The sequence below is a fragment of the Diabrotica virgifera genome, chromosome 6, assembly GCF_917563875.1.
Source record: "Diabrotica virgifera virgifera chromosome 6, PGI_DIABVI_V3a".
Taxonomy (NCBI): domain Eukaryota; kingdom Metazoa; phylum Arthropoda; class Insecta; order Coleoptera; family Chrysomelidae; genus Diabrotica; species Diabrotica virgifera.
The window spans coordinates 103,273,678-103,281,765 of NC_065448.1; the positions used below are offsets into that span (position 1 = coordinate 103,273,678).

The 8,088-nt window shown below is 34.6% G+C and overlaps 1 long non-coding RNA gene across 1 annotated transcript; it reads right to left on the reverse strand.

Moving 5' to 3' along the window:
• Positions 1-514: 514 nt before the first annotated feature.
• Positions 515-2,210, reverse strand: LOC126885904 (uncharacterized). Its single transcript, XR_007698488.1, has 2 exons — positions 1,785-2,210; positions 515-1,325 (listed from the first exon to the last, which is right to left on the reverse strand). It is a non-coding gene; the product is annotated as an uncharacterized LOC126885904 (long non-coding RNA).
• Positions 2,211-8,088: the final 5,878 nt, after the last annotated feature.

Here is an 8,088-nt window from a genome sequence, read left to right on the forward strand (position 1 = left end):
TACTCTGGGTATAGAGATTTTTGAAGAGAAGAACTGACTAAAGATGGGTAAAATAAATGATAAGAGATTTAAGACAAAAGAAGAGGGGCTTAGCTCAGAAGGAAAAAAAATCAAAAGGGCAGAGAGACACTAAATCTCAAGTGAGTATTCGGGCTAGCTTCAATACACCGAATATTGGCTTTGGAGATATGAGAAGAAAATTTGGTAATGAAATGATAGTAACTAGGAAGGAAATGAGACTGTTAATACAAAAATGGAAGGAAAATAGATAAGAATGCTAGAGATAAAATAATATCGAGTTACAACAAAGAAAGAAGAAGAAAAAAGGGCGCCAACTCGAACGAACAACTCGGCTCTCAGAACCAAGAAGTTGGACAGGTTCGAGATTTTGAAATAACGAACAACAGGAACTCTATGACACTGGTTACAACCACCTGAAATACAAAATACTAAATACTGATCTTGTCTTGCTATGTTATATACTGGTAATACAGACTGAAATAAAACACCAACCTTAATACATACAAATATATTAATAATAAATATTAAATAATAACACTTTACATATAACGCAACGTAATAACAGTGATAGTGGATGGGGAAAAGATAAAATAGGACGGCAAAGGCCACTCAACAAGCAATTATCCACTATCACTGGCCAAGCAAAAGTATTAAAATCAAAATCCAAATCAAAAGTCCGTTGGAATAGCAAAAAGGTCTATATAAATGAGTTGGTCAGTGACTCTTTATATATTTTACAAAAAAAACCTACGAGACGTATTCCCTATTTAAAATCCGCGACAAAATTTTACAACCCGATTCCCTATTAAATTTTAAGATACAATTATTTATGATTATTAAACAAGACCTGATTTTATTTATTTTAACTAACTCCTACTTATACTGAATCAAAAAGAAAAAAAAAACACAACCTAAAACCCTATCTATCACGAAAATATATGTACTCTTCCTAATCGTATGCATACGAAAAGTTTACAATGTAGCAAATATATCTTACCCAAAAGTAAATACAGAAAAAGTAAATAAACTTAGCTTTTACACAACAGCCGGTTAAAAGTAGGGTTGCAAGTCCATAGAGATGAATTCTTTTGGCACGCTAACGCTGGTTGGCTGCTGTGGTGAGTAAGTCCTACTGCAAGGTCCTGGGTGAAGATGCTGGTTGTAGTAAAATCAGGTATGGTGTATTATCCAACAAAAACAGCCCACTCTAGGGATAAACCATCACAGAGTGGCTAGCAATCTAACTAGTACATAATTAACGTGATAGAGTCACGTTGTGTGACTAAATAACTAAGTTACGGGATCTAAAATAAAGTTTATTTAATTAGTTATGATGTATTTCAAGAACAGTAGCAGTACATATTGAACAGACCCAAACAAAAACACCAAATATTAGGTAGGTTAGGTATTCATATGTCATGTCAAAATTTCTGAAGTTTACTTCAATTCAGACATGACAGGGACGTGCGCATTAGATGGGCGTGACAGAAGGCTGTATAGATACTCGTTAAAACTTTTTATAAATCACAGATAAAAAAACTTAAATAAAAAGCCTAACGATCAGGTATAAAAGATATTAAAATTTAGGTTTGGACACTAGAAAAAACTATGGCCTTGATTGAATGTTCCTTTCAAATATTTAAGGATAATATGAGCTATAATATGGAATCTATGTGGTAAATTACTCTAACAAAAGATCTAACTACAATGATGCATTGGATTTCACAACGAAGGAATGAGAGATAAATGTATTATGTACTTACTGAAACAAGGCAGGCACGCCGGAATATCCACTTCTGTTATGTGAAGAAGTCCAAAGACATGTTTAACTTTGGTTATCTAGTTTTGTAGATGGGATTAGCTGACGCTTAATTTCCTTCTAATTATTTGATTTCCATCGAAAATTTGTTTCAATCCCGTCACTTAAAAGTGAGAATAACCTCACTCGCGGCGCGCCATCCGCCCTTCGAGCCGTTTCCTGACCAACTGCTGTTCAATGTTATCGGAAATCGATTCGTATCGATCCGATAGAAACATGCGCGGTGCTTTCCTCTTGCTTCGCTGCGAAAATAGGCACCTAGGCGATTAAATAGGCGTCTCCAAAGAATTTTCTAGAGGGGTATTTTTAATGAAATATAATTGAATGAATCGAAAATCGTAATTAATTTTAAATGGTCCGTAGCATAACTGCTACAAGAGAAGCCGGTAAATTAGTAGTTTTTTTACGTTTTTAAAATATTTCTAAAACTATGCTTTAGCGTAAACAATGTTATATACAAAAATATTTTACATGAAATTTAAAACAAAAAATATTCTATACATAATTGTTATGGTCTAAAAATGAATTTTGTCAAAACAAAAACAATGACAAACACACAAGACAATAGAAACGTAATACTAAACGACACCACAATAGAAGCGGTTAATGATTATATATATTTGGGACAGATTATAAAAATAAATAAGGAAAACCAAAGAGCGGAGGTAAAAAGAAGGGTCAGTTTAGCCTGGGCAGGATTTGAAAAATTAAAATGAGTCCTAAAGAATAAAAAAATACAACAATACTACTTATAAACAAGAGTGTTTGACCAGTGCATACTCCCAATTCTCACATACGCATGCCAAACATGGACCTTGACCAAGGCAAACATGGATAAAATAATAAAGACACAAAGAGCCATGGAGAGAGCAATGTTAGGAGTAAAATTGACAGACAAAAAGCAAAACAACGGGGTCAGAAATAGAACAAAAGTCAAAGACGCAGGTCAACATATAACCAGGCTAAAATGGAGCTTCGCAGGTCATAACGCTAGAAAAACGGACAATAGGTGGAATAGCACGATACAACAATGGAGACCATGAACAGGAAAGAGAGCAAGAGGACGACCCCAGATGAGATGGGGAGACGACATTAAAAAGATAGGAGGAACGCACTGGAAACAGAAAGCACTAAACAGAAGCGAATGGAGGAAACTGGGGGAAGCCTATGTTCAGAATTGGACGAATTAAAGGGCAAAAGAAGAAGAAGAAGAATTGTTATAAAATCAACGGTTCCAGAGTTACGGAGGGTGAAAAGTCGAGGTTTTCGATACTTTTTATATTTTTTGGGCAATATTTATGATATAACTATACCAAAAACCCAGACATCCAAAGCGAAAGTTATCTTCCAACACCAAATTGTTCTATATAGTCCACATAATGTTCATAAAAAAGTCACACCATTTTGAGAGTCGGGTTTGGGGGGCAGAGGGGGCAGAAATCGGTAAATATAAAAAGTATCGAAAACCTTCAATTTTCACCCTCCGTAACTCTGGAATCGTTGATTTTATAACAATTATGTATAGAACCTTTTTTATTTTAAATTTTATGTAGAACATTTTTCTATAGAACATTCCTTACGCTAAAGCATAGTTTTAGAAATATTGACGAAAAACCTAAAAAAGCTACTAATTTACCGACTTCTCACTTATCTCCCCCCCAAACCGGACGCTCAAAATGGTGTAACTTTTTACTGAACATTATGTGGATCATATAGAATAATTTGGTGTTGAAGGAAAACTTTTACTTTGGATGTCTGGGTTAGGCCATTTTTGGACCAATTATACTATACTACCTCCGTAACTTTGGAACCGTTCATTTTAGAAGGGTTATGCATAGGGCATTTTTTATTTCAAATTTAATGTAGAACAACTTTGTGTAGAGGGTTGTTCATCCTAAACCGCTTAGTTTTAGAAATATTGACGAAAAACGTAAAAAACTACGAATTTGCAGATTTCTCCCCCCTCTCCCCCCAAACCCGACGCTCAAAATGGTGTGACTTTTTTCTGAACATTATATGGACCATATAGAACAATTTGGTGTTGGAGGATAACTTTTACTTTGGATGTCTGGGTTTGGGTCTAACTATACCATACTATTAGTAACATCCTTGGACTATAAGCTTTCATTTGGCACCTCATTTGTCATTCTACCTGGTAAAAGTACGGAGGAGTTGAGTTCACGGACAAGCACACAGACAGACAGACCGACGGATGGACAGACGGAGGTGGATAATCTTTTTGCATTTTTTCAAAATTGGTGAAAACAATATTATTTCGTACTCGATTTTATTCGTACGTGTATCTTTTCTTTTAATTTTTGGAGAACACCTCATCCATTTATTTATTATTTTTTATTTTATTTAATTTTGCAAGAATATATTGATTTATAGCATGTATTAATATCTTCATTCGATGTATCATATGATACAATATATCGACGTAAAATTTCTTTTGCCATCTCTGTTGGGACGTGATTTGGGAATTCCCCGCATATAATATCTTCATACGATGTATCATATGATACAATATATCGATGTATAATTTCTTTTGCCATCCCTGTTGGGACGTGATTTGGGAATTCCCTGCGTGTAACAGGTAAACACTAGCAATATCAACTTTATAAGGAAACACCCCTGTCAGACTTCATTAGAATAAAAATATTGCAATGGGCCGGACATGTGATAAGAATGGGAGAGGATAGGCTACCAAAAAGAGCAATGAATGCTAAAATGCAGGGAAAGATACCGTTTGGAAAGCCAAGAAAGCGCTGGGAAGACACAGTAAACAGAGCGACGCACAAGCCCTTTTAGGAATCCTGTATGGAGAAGAACAGCCACAGACATGCAAGGGTGGAGGCAAAAAATAAAGGAGGCCAAGGCTCAATTTGGGCTCTAGAAGAAGAAGAAGAATTTATTTAAAAAAAAACAATTAATTTCGCAGTTCATTTTTTTAATAAAAATTGTAGCACCCACTTCTGAAGTTGAACTTTTTGATACGTTGTTTACTAAACATTTACAAAAAGTTCTATCTTGTTTGATTTTTTCCGAAGTTAAAATCTCTATTGACCCCTTTATTAGTCTTTGTAATTTCTCCTTATACTCCTATAGATATTTATTCCTATATACCTATTTAACGGTCCGTCTCGTTACTAAAGCATTTTGAAATCTTTAATTGTAGATTGTAGGGTCGGTAGACTAAAGCACTTAAGTCAAAAACTATAGATTTTCAGAAATGGTATAAAACTGTATAAAAAAATAATTTAATATTTCTTAAAAACATTCTTTTAGTCTTTTATGAGAGTGTGTATAACATTTACTAGTAGCTAAGTATGACTTTATAAAAAGTATGGAAATAGCTATTTGTATAACAAGGGAGGAAATTGCTACTTTTCCTCCCGAGAATGAAGTTTACTGCCCGACGCGTAACGGAGGGCAGTAATCATTCAAGGGAGGAAAAGGCATTTTACTCCCATGTTATACATATGGTTTTTCCACCTTCCTCAAGTAACAAGTCATTTTTTCATTTTTACTTAATTTATTTATGTAACTAACCAACAAAATTTATTAGAACTAAAACTAACAAGTAGGTACAATATAACTGTCAACTGTCAAATTATTAAAGTAAACATTTTTAAATCAAAATAACAATTTACTGTTTTTTACCATTCTGCAAAATACAGGGTGTTTTATAAATAAACTTTAAAATGTATAGATACTTACGTAATAGAAAATAGATATTGTACAGGGCGTCAATAAGTTATATTTCATGAATGAAATACCATGACGTCACTTTTACTTTTCCTCCCTAGGGAGGAAAAGTACAACTTTGCTCCCTACAATCAGGTCCGGAAAAGTATACTTTCGGTAGAGGTAGGTGGAAAATTGTTTTTCCACCTACCTCTACCGAAAGTATACTTTTCCGGACCTGATTGTAGGGAGCAAAGTTGTACTTTTCCTCCCTAGGGAGGAAAATATTTTTCCTCCCTAGGGAGGAAAAGTAAAAGTGACGTCATGGTATTTCATTCATGTAATATAACTTATTGACGCCCTGTACAATATCTATTTTCTATTACGTAAGTATCTATACATTTTAACGTTTATTTAAAAACACTCTGTATTTTGTAGAATGGTAAAAAACACTAAATTGTTATTCTGATTTAACAATGTTTACATTAATAATTTGACTTATATTTGACAGTTGACAGTTATATTGTACCTACTTGCTAGTTTTAGTTCTAATAAATTTTGTTGGTTAGTTACATAAATAAATTAAGTAAAAATGATAAAATTACTTGTTATTTGAGGAAGGTGGAAAAACCATATGTATAACATGGGAGTAAAGTGCCTTTTCCTCCCTTGAATGATTACTGCCCTCCGCTACGCGTCGGGCAGTAAACTTCATTCTCGGGAGGAAAAGAAGCACTTTCCTCCCTTGTTATACAAATAGCTATTTCCTGACTTATGTTAAAAAGAACACAAGCATATATTACTTATGTCTAACAGCACAACTAGGTATTTTAGTTTGTTACAACACAATATTTTCTTCCATTAATCCGTATTACCTACATTTGCCTTACTAGACAAATTTATATAAAATTTATGGAAAAAATTAATTTGGTATTAATGTTAGTAGAAAAACTAAGTCACCTTTTTTTCTTTTGATATAGGTAAAGGCAATCGTGATACAACTGGAATGTTACTAAGTATAAAGGATGGGTGCAGCCCAAAATATAAACTGTCATCAACACGCCTAACTTCACGCTCCCAACTTTGATGTACCCAAGACGCATAGGCACTAAGTTGAATAAGACCTAGCATATTCACAGCAACTCGGATACATAATATTAAGAAAAATAAATATTTAGAATATTATAGAAATTGAATCAATGTTGTATCAAAGTTGCCCGTGAAGTTAGGCGTGTTGATGACAGTTGAGATTTTGGGGGTGACCCATAAGAGACGGCCATTAAGATGGCCTGCGTCTTAAATGTATCTTGTGAAATTCTGATTCCATTTGTAAGGTGTCTTTGTAGGATATCATTTCAAATTCCGTATCATAGCGGAGCCACCTTTTGTCCAACCATTTAAACTGCTTCCGATCTACATCTTTATTTCTTAATACCAAAGTCAAAAGTCTAAAAGGGTAAGAACAGAACAAGTGGGTCGAAGTGGAGCTGTAGGTCGCGGTGCATGCTACTAGTTAAGTCGCGGTCGATGTCGACAGCACATAGCAAGGAGGTCACCTGCGCTGTCAGTCGAGCTAGAACCACTATCGAGTAAAGTAGGTAGTTTAATAAAATTTGAATGACAAAAAGACTGTGCTTTTGCGATGTTGTGTCAGTCAAGTGATGATAGTGATGAAATGTCATCTTTAAATAATCAGATCTTCCTTCATATTTCAAAAATTTACTGAATTTAATTACTTTAAAAATTTAAAAATAAACTGAATACAAAAAAGGGATTATAAAAAAGTATTAACTCAGATAGTGCAGGTAATGACAACCTGGCTTCGAACGGACCAATCACAGCGAAGCATCCTTGTAGGCCGCGCAGTAGACATCCATGTAAAACAGACTCATTTTATTTTCAAAAGCATCGATGTAAACCTCCTGGATGACATCGCGCTAAATCTCCACCGCGACTTACCTGCTCTGTTCTCTTCCATTTACTACAATGTGTTTGTTTTACATGGATGTCGACATTGGCCGCGACCGACACCTTCACCTCCACCGCGACCCATTTGTTCTGTTCTTACCCTTAGGGTAAGATCATGAGTAATATAATTATCCTATAATTATTTTAAAGAAATAATATCTTCTGTATTTAAATCCCAAATTCATATGTCTGTAATTTGAAATTGTCTGTACATTCGCCACAAGGTCATGCACTATTCAGTAATGAGAAATTTGTTCTGTGTGATTAATGGTCGGTTTTTACATTATTATTTATCCTAAAAGCACTTTCCTAGTTTCTTTTTTTCTTTCCTTTGACTTTTTCGTACAATTGGCAAATTGAAGTAACCGGAAATTATGTTTAAAGCCATCCGTGTGAAAACTTAGAGACCTCTCATACCACGTGAGAGAGGTCGGACCATTTCCAACCATAGTAGTCACATGGGAACAAGCGTTGTGAAACAATTTAATTTTTGGCATCATCTTTCTACCCTTCAGGATGGGCATTTTCACAGACAGAGACTGTCTGTTTCAGACCGAAGATCTTCTGGGACGTAGCACCGAAACTTTTTAGGA